This window comes from Vicugna pacos, chromosome 15 (genome assembly GCF_048564905.1).
Source record: "Vicugna pacos chromosome 15, VicPac4, whole genome shotgun sequence".
Lineage (NCBI taxonomy): Eukaryota > Metazoa > Chordata > Mammalia > Artiodactyla > Camelidae > Vicugna > Vicugna pacos.
Window position 1 is genome coordinate 54,184,337 of NC_133001.1, and position 15,526 is coordinate 54,199,862.

The 15,526-nt window shown below is 41.1% G+C and overlaps 1 long non-coding RNA gene across 1 annotated transcript; it reads right to left on the minus strand.

Annotated features, from left to right (window-relative positions):
• Nucleotides 1–13,555: 13,555 nt before the first annotated feature.
• LOC140685926 (uncharacterized) lies at nucleotides 13,556–15,071 on the minus strand. Its single transcript, XR_012059390.1, has 2 exons — nucleotides 14,983–15,071; nucleotides 13,556–13,835 (listed from the first exon to the last, which is right to left on the minus strand). It is a non-coding gene; the product is annotated as an uncharacterized lncRNA (long non-coding RNA).
• Between the last annotated feature and the right edge of the window lie 455 nt (nucleotides 15,072–15,526).

The window sequence follows — 15,526 nt, forward strand, 5'->3', positions numbered from 1 at the left end:
TCCAGGCCCAGCCAGTCTCGGGAGGAGCCGCCGAGGGGAGCACACTGGTTCAGTTGTCTTGATCCACAAAGCCTGGAGGACCCAGCTGGGTGCGACGTCTTCAGTGAAACGGCTTCAGAAGTCTCCAGGAAAAACTGCTCCTCTGGGGAAGGAGAAGCATTGAGAGCAGACCCAGACCTGTTGTCACGAAGGTGAGCTGAATGCGGATGTTCTTACATCTAAAAGAAAGCCCGTGAGTGTAATGACAAGCGAAGGTTTGAAGATGTCACCCTTCATCTCACTGCAAGTGACTCGTGAAAGATGGTAGAGCTGGTGGGGTGGTGGTGAGTAGTGTCCGGTCTGCCAGGCTGGACACAAAGCAACAGGGGAGGACATGGGGGCAGGGTTCATTTCCAAGTGCCATACGGCTGCTTGGAGCTTATAACATTTTCCTCGTGATAATGGCACAGAACGAGCCTTCTCATAAAGCTGTTTCTGTGCCTGGAATGGAGAATAAGGCAGAAAACATAGGAAGGAGCCATCAAATTTCATGAAGAAAGTGATGAAAGTAAACTTCCCATTAACAAGAGATGGTGCAACTTGGAGCTCTCTGTCATTCTCAAAAGGAAAATGCCCCTTTCTCAATAATGTAAGGGGAAATACATCAAGTTTTAAAAATAATTCCAAGGAAATGAACCCCTGACACCAAAACACATGACACTCATCGCTAGTGATCGTGTTCAGGCCACGTCAGGCTAATAACCACTTATGAATTACACAGGAGTTACAGCAGTGTGAATTATACTGAACTGGTCTCTTCCTTTTGCATCAGAAAAAGAATCCTTTCTCGGTTGGTCTGATGTGTCTGTAAATCACATGAAGAAGAAGTTAAGTGTCATTTCAGTTCTTTGGTTTCAGTAGGCCTCTTGTTTCTTGCAAAATGATAAATTTCAGTGATAGACACTGAATTTCTAATTCATATAGGACAAAAAACTTTGTATAAAGTAGGAGCTGACTTTTATTTTGGTTTGAACCTTCCTCTTTAAAACTTCACAATCCATAGGAGTTGGGGATTAACAGACACACATTACTATATGCAAAACACTTAAACAATAAGGACCTCCTGTAGAGCACAGGGAACTATATTCAGTTTTCTGTAATAACGTATAATGGAAAAGAATCTGAAAAGAAAATATATGTATGTATGTATATGTGTATGTATGTACATATGTGAAACCGAATCACCTTGCTGTGCTAACATAGTAAATCAACTACACTTCAATAAAAAAATTAAAAACAAAATTCACCATGCAATACTGTAGCCACTGGTCACATGGGGCTATTTAAATCCAGGCTGTAATTAGTTTAAAATCAAATAGAAGATAAAATTCAATTCCTGAGTCACAGCAGCCACATTTGAAGTGCTCAGTGGTTCTGTGTGGCTGGTAGCTCACACAGTCGGCAGCACAGATGGAGACCATTTCTGTCCCACAGAAAGTTCAGTAAACAGTGCTGCTATAAACTTGTGTTACAGCAGCTCCCCACCCTGAAAAAGGTTAACAGACCGTAACTCAGCTTAACCAATTACATTTCTATTATTTAAAATGTTCAATCAAGAAATGTTTCATTGTCAGATTACAGTGGTTCTAATAAGTAAAGTTTTTAAAGTAGTTAAGCTGATTTATCCAGTAGCATAGTTATCAATGAGGCATTTTTGCGTAATTTTATGGTATCAGCAAATGTGAAATGTATGTAAATGAAATATAAACTCAACAACTAGCTTGCTGCTTAACTGAAGCCTGATTGGTCAGCAGCTGTGAGGGGTTTTGAATATTCATGACCAGGTAATTCCGGCACAGCACCTGTGTCCGGACCGTTTTGCTAAGCGGACGTTTTTAAAAGCTCAAGTCATTTTTCCTCATACAGAGGGAGAAAACGAAATTAGAGGGTGACTGTGTATTATAAGCTGGAAAGTATCCATTAAAACTTAGAGAAACTGAACTTTGCCTATTCCTGTGAGTAAAACCAACCTGCTTAATACTTTCTTTTGTCTATAATGGTATCTTTCAGCTTCTCCCAGAACATGTCACAGTCCATGTAAGGACACAAAGGGGCCAGTTAGTGTTTGTGTGAGAAGAAACCAGACAAGTCACGCAGCTCAAAGACCATGGGGCCTCTTAAATGAAAACATTTCTCTGACACTTTGACCAAAGTAAATATAAAAGGATTCAATTTAATTATTTAAAAAATACATTTTTTACCCTGATGCTGTTGCTTTATTCTAAAAGCAGTTTGGTTGTAACGAGAAGTTTGGAAAATGCAGAGACATGGAAAGGATCATCCTTATTTCTTCCTAGTTTTATTTCTGTCCATCTCTCTTTACACATCTAGTTGAAACACACAAAATTAAAGTTCCTATCAGAAAAACAAACTTTCAGACTCACAAAGTTCAAAACAAATATTTTATCACAATTAAAATTATCACTTACACTCTTACAAGAATATGTTTTTCATTATATATATAAATATATATAAATTATTAATGAAATTCATTAATTTCATTAATAATTTATATCTTTTTATGTTTATAAAAATAAATATTTTTAACAGGGCCACAAATATTTTAACTGACATCAGTATCTCACCCTTCCAACGTAAATTGTTACAGATGGGTCACCATTATGTGGGACAATCTATCCTAAGATTACGTAAAATTCCATGAATTAAACTTTAGCCCCGGGGGAAAAACTGAGAAAACGTTATGGGATAAGGGTTAGAATATGGGATCAGTAACAGATTGGAAAGGGGTAGAAGAGATGCTGGAAACTTTCTGTGGTGACAGAAATGCCCTCTCTGTTGTCTCAGTGAGTAGGGGCAGTGTATACAATTGCTAAAACTCACTGAACTGCACATTTATGATCTTTGCATTTTATTTTTTGTTATTAATAACTCGATTTTTAAAAATTCTTAGCCTTACCACCGTTTATGATTTACTCCATAGAAAATGAAATACTTGGGTTATACACTTAACAAAACATGTACAGGATCTGTGGGCTGAAAATTACAAAATGCTGATGAAAAAAATCAAAGAAGATCTAAGTAAATAAAGCTTCAAACATTCTTCCTAAATGGCAGATTTTGCACCTGGATTCTACCCAAGCCCAAACCAGGGATAAAGGCATATGAGTCGGCCGCAGACCACGTAGGAGGAGAGAAACCAATCCTGGGAGACAGGCTCGTGGTGACATTCACAGAGAGTTTGGAATCCATGCATCGAACTGCTGTCCCATTTTGTACGATATTTTTACATTCGGCTATTTTATAAACAACTTCTGGGAGACTTAGGTTAGGCAGTGTTATGAATACATAAAAATGTAGTCATGATGGAAAAGTTCAGACTTAAAGGAAATAGTGAAATGCTACTTAGTTAAAAGCCTTTAAAAATCTGTTTCCACTTAGCATATGGTAACTTGTTCAATCATATCATCTGGTGAATGAGAAAAGATCGTGACACTGGCTGCTATTTTTAACAAGGCAATAAATATATTGCCTAGTACTTGTCAGCTTTCGAAGTAGCAGAACATCATGTCCAGTACTTTGCAAAATTGTTTCAGATCCTCTAATAACAGCTTCAGTAGAAACGTCATCACAAGCCTACTTGGCTGTCTGTAGACAGGCTCTCATTTCGCATTTCACTTTGGGAATATATTTACAATACTTTCAAAGAATCATGCTTCTAGCTGCACTGCAGGATTTAATTTGGTACAAAAGGAGAACTGGGCTGGAGGTGAACGTTGTTTCTTGCTGGGGCAGTGAACTGGAGCCACTTCAGCGACACCTAGAGCAGTTGTGCCTTTATGAATCATTTAACATTTTATGACTGTTGTAATTATTATCTATTCATAATAATGACTACTTTTATTGAGCACTTGTCATGTGCCAGTCGCTGGAGTAAGAGATATGAATAGTTTCATCTCCACATTATCTTGCCAGGTAGATGTCATTACCCTCAGTTTAGAAGTGAGAGAGCTGAGGCTTGAGAGGGTAAGTGACATGCCTGCCCGGGGCTACGCGGCTAGTTAACACGAGAGCCAAGAGTTGGACCCAAGACTGTGTGACTCACAGCCCAGACTCCCTTTAGAGATGGGGTGACCCCCTCACTAGGCTATGTGTTTTGAAGTTCTAGAATTCCTTTGGCTCACGCTATAGCCATGAAAAAAGGTCTTAATTTTTGGGCAACTCTTTAGAAGTTGGGGCAAATATTAACTATCAAATTGTGACAACTGCACTATTACCTAGTTTCATTTCTTCTGCCGCTGATCAATTCTGTCTTCCCTTGAGGTGTACGTATGAGTATGAATACGTACCGTGTAACGATACCGGGTGAAAAGCAATCTGACTAACGCAGTGGGGCTGGTTTTGGAGTTCGTGTTTTAATTCACTATTTAATAAAGCTATTTTAATTCCAACCCCTGGAATTGTAGTTGGAATTTTGTGTTATATATCTCATTACATATATATGTGTGTATATTTATATATATTTACACATAAATATGTATTCTGGGGTAACTATATTCAGAAATCTAAAATATTTTTATATTCAATTAGGGGATTTAATTTGACATGAAATATTTTAATATTCTCACCTAAAATAATCTGTCACAGCAAATTTAGAAGGTCCTTAATACTTTGAAATATGGCATTTTTACTTATTAACACTTCACATTGTATTGACTTTCCAACATGTTATAAAAATATGCAATACAGTTTTTTTTTTTAAAGAGTTAAGGAAATTGGGGCAAAGGGCAAATAAGGATCGGAAAAGTAAAATGAAACCAGGGGAGAGGTCAGTACACAGAATGCATGTTGTAAAGTGTGTGTCATTCATGGCATCTCATTTTAAAAATAACACAGCACAGCCCACTTTCCTAAAAATGTGGCTCCTTGATCAAGAATCTCCATCTTTTTTTTTTTTTTAACAGTGGGGCTTCTTGTCCTTTTTTATACTTTGTTCTTTCTGCCCTGCCTTCGGAAATATTCCACTAGATTTTTTGCCTTTTGTTTTCTTTTCTTTCTTCTTCTTCTTCTTTTTTTCTTTTTCTTTCTTTCTTTTGTATTAGGCAAGCTTCCATAGCAGTTGAGACAATGAAAAATCACTTGAGCTTTTTTAAACAAGTGATCACAAAGAGCATTTGAGGATTCATTTGTCAGCTTAGCTGGAACCTCATATGTGGGCAAGCTCATGTTTCCAATTTGGGACTGAGAGCAAGCAATCAGCTGTGTAGAATTCTCCTGTCTGCTTGACGTCAGCACTGAGACCGCGGTATCTTTAGCAGCTCGCTGTGCAGGATGACGCCAACGGGACGAGTCGTCCCCATGGAAAACAGCTCACTCGGCATATGCATATGAGCTACAATTTGGCAGTGGCATCAAGACATTTCTTCTAGAAACCGCTGTTTCCAGTACACACAGTGAACAGAACTGAAAGGATTTAATATTTCCCACTCTCCTTTTCCTGTGAAGATTATGGGGTATGCCCTATGTAAAACCACGACTTGCAGAGTGAGAACACTGATAGCATTCTTCACATCAACATTTTATTTTTATTTATTTTTGGTTCTGCTTTCATGGATTTTTTTTTTATTGAGGTATAGTCAGTTTACAATGTGTCACTCTCTGGTGTACAGCACAATTCTTCAGTCATATATGAATATATATACATTCATTTTCATATTCTTTTTCACCATAAGCTACTACAAGATACTGAATATATTTCCCTGTGCTATACAGTATAAAACAGGTCATTTTTTTTATGTGTGGGTGTGGGGGGGTAATTCAGTTTATTTATTTCTTTATTCTTAGAGCAGGTACTGGGGATTGAACCCAGGACATCGTGCACCCTAAGCATGCACGCTATCACTTGACCTATACCTTCCCCCCTACATCAACATATTAAGTAGACGAGCTGAATATGATAAAGTGAAATGTAAACACCTCTATGCAGAACTGCAAAACGTTTTAGAAAAAATGTGAAGGGTGCTTTATTTTCACTTCGTGCCATTATAAAAGGGGAAAAAAATCAAATACATTAGGCAGAATTGTGAAGACACAAATGAATGAATTCTCCCACTTGTCCAATCTGGTATTTGCAGCAGCTACCCCTGGAGCAGTATACTGGTCAAATACTACCACAGTAATGCTCACAATTTCCCTACCCCTGAAAACTCAGTGGCTTAAAATGTTAATAATAGCCTCAAGTTCACAGGTCTGTGGACTGGACAGCCTCATTTAGGGGCCCAGGCTGGAGGGATGGTGCAAGCAGAAATACATGATGCCTCTTAAGGCCTCCACTGGGAACTGGAGCACTGTTCCTTCTGTCCGTATCTATTGGCCAAAGCAGGTCACATGGCCAACCAAGCCCCACATCGATGGGGCAGGAAAACACACTTCTCCCACAGAGACTGAGGGGAAGGGAGTGAATCTTTGTTGGACAATTGTGTAAAGAACCACATAACAATTTGAGCCATTTAATATAAATAATTATTATAAAAATTATTCAGTATAAAAGGAGATTGGAGTAACAAAGGATTGGCTAAAAAGAAGTGAAGAAAATGCTAAGGAATACAGGAATAACAGATATAAGGAGCAGTCATTACACATAGGACTGAGATAGAGAGTCTGAGGCACAGACCTCACCCACCCCCAGGGCTGAGATCCAGATCTTATTGGAGGGGCAGGGTTAGCCGCAGCCCACTGGATAGCACAGAAGTCACTGTGGTGCTGTGTCTGAGGAACTTGCTGGAAATCTGCACTCTGGAATTTGCCAGAAATCACTCTCTTAGCTACAGGGGAAAGCTGTTCCCAGGAGGTGCTTCCCTCAAGGCTCTCTGCTGCAAAACTGGCCAAGGGGGGCTGCCAGGGAAAACTGCTAGCCACTGTGAACTGTAGGAGCCAGACTTTGGGAAAACCACACCTGCTGCAGGAGACATGTACGTGAGAAGCTGTTAGTGCTGCAGGAGCTGGAGAGGAGCTGCAAACTGCAGGAACCTGCCCAGCAAGCAAAACCTTTTTCCCTCCTACGAGCTCTCTCTAGCGCCCTCTACTGACAAAGCTTAATATTGTGCCAGCTGGCAATATGTAAAGGGCCCATACGTGTTTTCACAGAGCAGGCAAAAAGGGTGATTTCGATACTCGCTCACTGTACTGAACTGCTTGTTCTGGTAGACCCATGAATCTCAAAGTGCCCTCCTCTGCTATACCAGAACCACCCATGGAGCTTGTTACAATGCAGATTCCTGGGCTCCAAATGGAAGTGACAAACTGAATTCAGATGGAGGAAGGGAGACAGGAATCTGTATTTTAAAATTCTACCCCAGCTAGCTTTATGTACACTAAAGTTTAAGATCCAAGAGCTCCTTGAGAATGAAGACATTTTTGACTCAGTGTTGTTCCCTTAGCTCAGAATCTGCCACTTACTAGGTGTTGCTTTAGACAGGTTGGTTCCTGGGTTGGTTGGCTGGCTAGTTGAGAGGTCTGATTCAAACCTGACCAGTTGTAATTGGCCATAAGCCATCTCCCCAGCCATACTTTAATGGTGTTTGGTTGAAAAGTATGTCCCGTCACTATTGGTAGACCTAAAGGCAATATATCCTCACTAGAACGGCAGGCAATGTTTTCCGAAAGTGGCTGCAACAGTAACTTCCATCCTGCATGCCCTCCTACAGTGTGACCTTGCCGCCCCTCCATCAGGAGGTGGGGCTGTGTCCCCGCCCTGAATCTAGATAGGCTTGTGACTTGCTTGTAACCAGCAGAATGTGAGAAAGTGAAGACTGCATGACTTCTGAGGCTAATTTCAAAAGGCAATGCAGCTTCTTCCTTGTTCCCTGGGACACTCACTTTTAGATTCCTGAGGTTCCACGTAAAGAGTCTCCATGCTGTGAGGAAGCCCAGGTCACATGGAAAGGCCACATGTGGATTCCTCCAGTCAACAGCCCCAGCTGAAGCTCCGCCCAGCAGCCAGATCAACCACCAGGCACGTTAGTGTCCAGCCCGAGCTGCTGAGCCACCTCCAGCCATTATGCCTTCCCAGACTTCATAAGGCTCCAGGGCCATCCCTCTGGAGGAAATGCCTGACCACAGAGTCTGTGAGAGTAGTTAAGTGGTTACTGTAATCTTATTTGGGGGATAATTTGTTACGCAGCAATAGTAACTGCAACAAATTATAAAGCTCTTCTGGGTCAGAATTACCTAACCATCTCATTCTGCAACTCACATGCTCTGAAGTACAGGAACTTATAATTAAGTCTTCCCTCTAACAGTCATATTGCTGTGATCTTCCTTCCCTTCTGCCAAATATCACTGTAGAAGAAAAAGCTCAATATCTCTAAACTTGCTTCCCTGCCTCATGGTTCTATTTGAAGAGCTTCAAAAAACCGATTTCAGAAGTGTGTCACAGGTCTTGTTACTTTAGCAATGTAAGGAGAACTTAATAGAGCAACATGAAAAATGAAACCAAGGTCATTTTAAATGACATTCCGATCTAAAAAGGAAAGCACTAAATAATCATGCCATAGCTGTATCAGGAATTTGTTCAGGTAATCTTGATCGTGCCTCTGAGCTTGGAAAGTGGAATGGAATAATAAGAGGAAAGAATTAGGGCTCCATAAAGCCTGAGGACAAAAATAAGTTTAGCCCTATATTGTCTGTGGTCTTTCTTTACTTATTGATTTAACTGAAGTTTAGTCAGTCAAATGTGTCAATGTCTGGTGTACAGCATCTTGTTTCAGTCATACATCTACATACATATATTCGTTTTCATATTCGTTTGTCTTTGTGGTCTTGAAGCATTACTTAATCTGTCTGACCTTCAGTTTCTTCATCTGTAAAACAGGATTAGATAATAACCTTCCGAGATAAACAAGATTATACTGCATAGCACAGGGAAATATATACAAGATCTTATGTTAGCTCAAAGCGAAAAAAAATGTGACAATGAATATGTATTTGTTCATGTATAACTGAAAAATTGTGCTCTACACTGGAATTTGACACAACGTTGTAAAATGACTATAACTCAATTAAAAAAATGTTAAAAAAAAAAGATAATAACCTTCTGTGCCCACGGTGCTGTTTTGCTGCTCAAGTGAGGGGGTAAGAGATGTGAGGGCACTTTATAAAGCTGTAGGACAAAATACAAACCACCAAGCTTTCTTTCCATTAAGGACTCCTTCAGAAAAATGAGACAAAAAATAAACTGAAATCTTATCTAGGCAATTTAGGACAGTATGAGAAAACGCAAAGCAAAAAACAAAACCGAAAGTCCTCTCGACATTTTCTTTCTTGAATTGCAAAGCTCCTCGCAGACACAGATGTCCATACGTTATCAGTCACGGTGATAAGAGGAATGGGGTCCTGACAGCAGTGCCACCTCACTGCCCTTTTCCCCAGATCTTATTGACACTGAGTGTCACACTGCTTTGTTTTGAGCAAGTTCATCCTCTGCCCTGAAGGGTTTCCTTCCCCTACACCCCCTCTTCCGAAACAAGCAGTAGAGATGGTTGCTTTGCAAAGACTCATTTCCAATTCTGATTCCTAAGATAAGCTGTCAGTCTCCTTTGGGTCTTATACCTCTTCTGGGTTTAATGTTGCAACTGTAGCAGCCCAGCCATGCCTGTTGCTCCCTGAACTGAAGTGCTGAAGTTCTACTTCAGACTTGCCTGTCGGAAGAGACCCTTAGAGACCAGCCAATCCCACCATTTCACAAACAAGAAAATCAAGACACAAGAGTGGAGGCGGTTCCCAACCCAGTGTCACGACATCCTGCAGAACAGAGCTCCTCTTTCCAGAAATAGTTTCCTCTGGTTATTCCTGTGTCGAGCATGTGTTCCAGACTCACATATCCTGCTGCCAGCTCGACATCTCCAGATGGATGACTAATAAGTTTCTTCCACTTAACTTGTCCAAGCAGAACTCCTGATTCAACCCACCCACCCTAACTGGTGCCTCCCCCGAGCTGCCGATCTCAGGTAATTGCCCAGTTGCCCGGACCAAACCCAGGAGTCATAATTAAAGTCTTTCTTCCTCTCACTTCCCCACTTCCCACACCCGATTCACCAGCAAGTCCTCCGGCTCTACCCTCAAAATATATCCAGAATGCATCCATTTCCTCCCGCTGCGATGACTCCCAGCAAGCCTCTGTCACCTCTCACTTGAGCTTCTGCAGTAACCACCCAACGGGATTCTGTGGCTCCACATGTGTTCTTCCTGAATCTTCCCTCCAAACAGTAGCCAGAGTGAAGTTTTAAAAATCTAGACCAGATGAATGGATAAAGATGTGGTATACACATATGGTATACATACAACGGAACACTTCTCTGCCATAAAAAGAGAATGAAATAATGTCATTTGCAGCAAAATGGATGGACCTAGAGATGATATACTAAATGATGATACCACTTGTATGTGGAATCTAAAAAAATGATACAAATGAACTGATTTACAAAATCGAAACAGACTCATAGACAGAGAAAACAAACTTATGGTTACCAAAGAGGGAAGGGAGGAAGGATAAATTGGGAGTCTGGGATTAGCCGATACAAACTACTGTATATAGAATAGATAAACAACAAGGTCCTACTTCATAGCACAGGGAACTACATTCACTATCTTGTAATAAACTATAATGGAAAAGAATCTGAAAAAGATATATATATATATATATATTCATATACCTGAATATATATATATATGTATATTTGAATCACTTTGCTGTACACCACAAACTAACACAACATTGTAAATCAGCCCCACTTCAATAAACGAGTAAATAAATAAATAAAAGCATAAGTCAAAGTGTACCGCTCTACAACTCCAAGGGTTCCAATGGCTTCTCATCTCAAAATGGATCCTAACTCCTTACCATATTCTATAAGATCCTACATAATGGATCCTGCCCACTTCCCTCCTTCTTGAACCCCATCTCCTAATAGGGTCCTCTTAACTCTCTCTCTTCTAGTTGCATGGGCATTCCTGCTGTTTCTGGGACACACCAAGCTCATTCCTGCCCCCAGGACATTTGCACTTGCTGTTTATACCCCTGAAATGCTCTTCACCCACATCCTGGCACAGATTGTTGTCTCACTTTATATCCAGGTTCTGATTGAACCAACCTTGACCACACTCTAGAAAAGAGTAAACCTCAGCAGTCACTCCAGCCCCTTATCCTGATTTACTTTTCTTTATAGCTCTCTCTCCACATGAAATTATATTATGCATTTGTTCATGTTCTTGTATATTGTGTGTCTTCCACCTGGATACTTAAGCTCCCTGAGGATAGGACCTTAGTCTGTCTTGGTCCTCACTTTGTCCAGGGTGCCTGAAACAAGATCTGTCACATATCAGTCACCTGTAAGAATGCTTATCACAATATTTGTTGAATAAATGAATGGATCAGGAAACTAGCAGATGAAGTTTGGGACAACCCAAATCTTCTTGAGAAATAATGTATGGACTTAACACACCACAGGCATGTGTGTCATGTCTTAGCACAAAGTTCTCACCGAGGCAATTTTAGTGTGACGAATCTACAAAAGGGTCATGGTGCTTACAAAGAAAGGAGATAAGAATATTTTAAAAATGCATTTTTTTTTTTGCAAGGAACGCACTACCTGGGCCCGGGAGTTCCTGTTTGGCTCTGTGTTCTCCTGTGGCATATTTATATTCTTATAGTCTCAGACCGAGGTACTTTCCCAGGATGTGTAGCTCCTGGCAGAAAGATGGGTCAATTGCAATCGGTTGAAGCGGTGTTCCATCTTTGGGACACGACTGAGTCTCTCCAGAAACCATTTTCCAAGTGGGCCTCCAGGAATTCCCTGGCAGGAACGACTCAGACCTGCAGGGGGTGCTGATGGCACATGTCCATTCTGGAAAGCCTTGGAAAACTGGGGTCCAGAAATATAACCAACTATTTCTTCAAGTGGAACAATTAAAGAGGTCATTGAATTTTATAAATATGCAAGATGTTCTCTTCCTCCTGCCAGAGCCTGAGAAATTGAAAGATTCTTTAGACTCAAAGTGTCAAGTGGTCCAGTTGGGCTCATACAGCCCATGTTATGCAGGATTTTACCTGAATTCTGGGACCACTTTCTCTTCATGCATAGATTTGGATGTCCCTTATCAGCCTGTCTGCAAAGATGGACAAGGTGATGTCTCCAAATGATGGTTAAGAATGTCCAATAAATACACTATTGAAATTCTGCCTGGAAAAGCACAAAAAACCAGTTCTCATCATCACAGAGAAACTGTTGTAGGTTTACTGAGAGAACCTCCAGAACTTTGCTTCATGCAACTGGAGAGCAAAACAATGTGACCTTACTGTCAACCATCTAAAATCACTAAACAAAATGGAAATTATTCTATTAATAGTTTATTTATGACAATACCACTAGGTCAGAATTAAGTCTCAAATCTTGCTTCTGATTTCACAGTGGCAACCTCACGTTCATTAAGCTAGTCCTTTTTGTGGATGGTAAAGCCTCTGCTTATTCTCAGACCACAATCCTTCAGGGCAACCCTTGAAAGTGGAAACGAGTCACATTCCCCTTCTGCCCTACCTCCCAACAAGGATCGTTATACTCAGAAAGAAAAGTGGACACAGTTCATCTTGGTCTGGAGTTCCGTGTCAGGTCTGGGATATGGTGTCCTCTCTTCTCCATGAGCAAGAGCTGGAGGAGATTTCTGCTCCAGAGTCATGGGTTATACCATCCTCCAAAGACAAGTCATTGAGTTTTCACTGTGTAGCCTCACCACTTCCTTCACAATTTTGTGGATTCCCGGACTACTCATTTGAGGTCTTAAAACCAAAACTGCAGTCCGTAAAAAATGAATTTTTAAAGATCGTTTATCCCTCATCTCCCTCTCCATAGACGTCACTGTATCTGACATGTCCTCAGATCCTAGCAAGCTGTGGCTGCAAACTGAGGACACATGCAAATTGTGATGACTGTGTCCTCATCTGCCCAAATCACAGAAAACCCAAGCTCCTTCCCTTGATTCCCCTCTTCAAGTTCCATATTTACCTAATATTTTCTTACATGATTAAGAATTATGAAAGATGCGTCCTACAGCTAACATCAAAAATGAAAGGACAGCCCTCGGAGTGAGTATCTCCAGGGCCAGGCTGTGACTAGCAGTCTGATGGTCATCACCCACCCACATGCAGGATTAGTTTGTCGCAGAATATGTGCAGTCATCCCATCTTCCCCACAGCTGAGCTCTTTGAATCGGTGCCACCACGCACTGCTGAGTCTTGACTTAAATGTGGATCTCTAACTCTCATCTAAATTTGTCTGCATCACGTTACACTGTACTGCAGCATTGAGACAAAATTTATTTATATGCCAAAGACTGCCTCTCATGTAGCAGTACATTAAAATGCAATCCAAATCGCCAGATCGCTCAGAACATATCTTAGATTTTTCGAAGTTAAGCAAGGTTAATGTAGTCAGTTGTTAATGAAAAAGTCATTTCCCCCCGCCCCAAACTCCAGAACGACCATGAATCAAAAGCTCCTGGCTGATTTCCAAGAAAATTGGTTTAATTCCAGTAATAGGTGATTCAATTAAGTAGGGGGGCGGTCAGAGACAATGAAACTAGGCATTTAGTTTCAAACAGGAAATGCCAATATAGAATCTCAATATGCTGGTCAGTTCTGAAGGAGCTCACGAGACCAAGGTTACAAATTCAGGTTATGAAGGTCACAGTCATCTGGGTGCTTGCACGCCTGCCAACAGCAGAAGGGAATTCACAAGACTTTTCAGAGTCGGGATGTGCTTAAAAAGCAAATTTTCAACTGTACACTAAAAAGAAAGTTACATTAATCAACGGTACAGGTAAAGTATGCTGCTTACTATCCATTAATTTTCCCCAAATTGTGGACATTAGCATATAGGCTCTGGGTTTTGATCACTGTAGTGGGTTGTATAGTGTCTCCAAAATTCATGCCATCCAAACCCTCAGAATGTGATTTCACTTGAAAAAAAAAGTCTTTGCAGATGTAACTATTTAAGTACCTCAAGATGAAATTATCCTGAATGTAGGGCGGGCCCTAAATCCAATGACTGGTGTCTGTAGTCCTTAGAGGGAGAGGACACAGAGATGGAGGGAAGACAGCCCCGGGAAGACAGAGCAGGGTTTAGAGTGATGCTGCCTGGGACCACCAGAAGTGGGAAGGGGCTCGGAAGAACCCTTCCCTAGTGTCTTCTGAGGGAGTGTGACACTGTTGATGTGATTTAGGACTTCTAGCCTCCAGACTGTAAGAGTTAAATTTTTATTGTTTTAAGCCACCCAGTTTGTGGTGATTTGTTGTGACAGCACAAGGAAACTAACACAGTCACTCTCTGCTTTTTCGCTGGAACATTCTGGCTTTGTCTTACATTTGCTATAAAGTTTGACCCATGATCATCTCAACAGCAAGTGCCAATGCGCTTAATGAACTCCTGGTACCTGAGAGATTTGAGGAAGCGTGGGACAGCCTCCCATGACACCCTCACAAACAGCGTCTACAAAATTAAGACCACATTTCTTAGCATATCCTTCACTACTTGCCATGATCTGACCCAGCCCAGTCTTTGCAGGGTCAGCTTATTAGCATATGGCTCAGCCCATATCCAGCTGCATGCAACTGTTCAGCCACCAGGAACGTCCTTGCCTTTCCCATATCATTGGTCTGAATCCTACTCATCCTTAAGTTTTTGGTTATTGGCCACCGCCTCCAGGAAGTACACCCTATTTCATCCTGAGCTGGAAAGGATGATTTTAGTTGGAAATTTAAAAAAACTACAAGTCAAATTGGTGGTAGCAATAAGGGAATTTACTGTCTCATGTGAGTGATACATTATGAATAAAAATGATGTTAGGTAAGGAATATTTTGGTGATTAAGGGACTAGTTTGTTTCTGTCTCTTATTCACCGTCTGCCGTCAACACCATCTGGAGGCTGACTCACCTCACAGGTAAGAAATAGCTTTCAGCATCTCCTGGGGCTTCTTCCTTCACATCCAACAATGAAAAGACGGCCATCTTTGCAGCATTTCCAGCCAAAGGCTTGATCTTCATTCTGATTGGTTCAGCTTAGAGCACTTGGTCACCCCAAGCCAATCACGGTGCCCGGGAAGATGGGGTGCACTGATTGGTCAAGCCAAGTCACGTGTTCGACATCTGCAGCTGGGCGGGAGCATCTACTTCCCTGAAACCACGTGTCTCCCTAAAGGGAACAGGAGGAATGACCGCGGGTGCTGGGAGTCAATCAAATGCCCATTACTTTCAGTTCACTCCCTCTTTTGTATGCCTAATACATTCGTCAGCAGTTCTATTAAGGCACTGATCATCCTTTTCATGTGTTTTATTCCACTACCTATAACCCATCCCCTCACCCCCTGCCCGGCAAAAAAACAAAAAACAAAAAACAAAAAAACTCAACTTGGGACCAAAGACTGGCCTCCTCATATTTAGGTCTCAAGTAAGCCGTTCACGTGGCTGGTGCCTAATAA